We start from the raw sequence: 1,399 nt of genomic DNA, 5'->3' as shown, positions 1-1,399 counted from the left end.
CAGGTCACTGTGGCATTCATGGAAATGAAAAAGCAGACGGCTTAGCCAAAGAAGGAGCCGAAATGACCCAGGTTGAGGATGGCATGGATCTCTCAGAGTAAAAAAACGCTAACAAAATCTGCCATAAGAAACAGACGAAAAAGATCCCACCTTAATCACAACAAACTACATACTAAATAGAGCAGACCAGGTCACAATCTTTCGACTCTATTGTGGCTACAACAGACTCAAGCACCATACGGACACTAAATTAAAAGTGGGAGAGTCCACGATCTGCGAATGTGGACATGAATAAGAGGATGCCAAGCATAATCCTTCAGCACTGCCTGCGCTACGCCACCCTACGTACACAGACGTGGCAGAATGTGACTCCTCTTGAAGAGAAAGCTCTGTGGCAGTCTGTCAGATTTGAAGCGGAACAAGGAAGAAGAAGAAAGAGTTTTATAAAAGGCACTTACACTAAGTGAATATCACTTGCTGGTTGATGATGCTTAATACCCAGTGCCCATTGGCTCGGTTCGGTTCGGTTCTGTTTGGTAGGCGAGCCAGATTGAGGACGCAAAGCGACCATCGTGGCACAAACCGATGACCCGACTCGCAGCCTAAAAAACAAACACGTTTGTTTTCAGGCCGTGAATCGGGCGATCGTTTCACGATCGGTTTGTCGATCCCCCAATGGGCACTGGGCATTATAGAGGGTGCCAACAAGCGCGATCGGGTCGGGTTGGGTCGATTTGATAGTCGGGGCTAGCCAAATTGAGGGTGCAAAGCGGCCATCGTGGCACAAACCGATCGACTTGGTCGGTGACCTACAAAAACAAACATGTTTGTTTTCAAGCTGCTAGTCGGGCGATCGGGTGGTTTGCGGCCAATCACAACAAGGCTGAGTCACGCGTCCATGTTGACACTCAAAATCCAATGGCGCCTTCTTCGAAAAAGTGCGGACTTTGCGAACAGAGTTACCCTACTTGTGTGGAAAAACAATAAAAGCGCAACTAACAAAGTGTGCTATATTCCTGTCCTTGTTCTGGTGAAACCAAAAAGAGCTTCAAAACAAAGGCTGCAGCGCCATCTGGACCAATGCGCGGACTTCTACGGACACTTTTTTGGTCGCGTGAACTATCTTGATATGAACGACCTTTTATTATAGAAAGTTATCGATGCAACCGGGTGTAACCCATGTTTATGGGATTCCAGGCTGCCGCAGGCAGAACTGCAACGGGGAACTGCGCAAAGGAGCCCTGGAAGTCATTGAGGTTAAAAGTTTCTCTACTTAAACTTCCACGTCGTCGGGTACAATCGCGACGGGGTTGTAGTGTACACTGAAACAACCAGAAAAAGACCGCGACCCCACCCGACCCGACCCGATCGCGCTAATGTGCACCCTCTCTTAGATGAG

The sequence above is a fragment of the Aplysia californica genome, unplaced genomic scaffold, assembly GCF_000002075.1.
Source record: "Aplysia californica isolate F4 #8 unplaced genomic scaffold, AplCal3.0 scaffold00122, whole genome shotgun sequence".
In the NCBI taxonomy this organism is placed as follows: Eukaryota; Metazoa; Mollusca; class Gastropoda; order Aplysiida; family Aplysiidae; genus Aplysia; species Aplysia californica.
Note: the sequence above shows the minus strand (reverse complement) of the source record.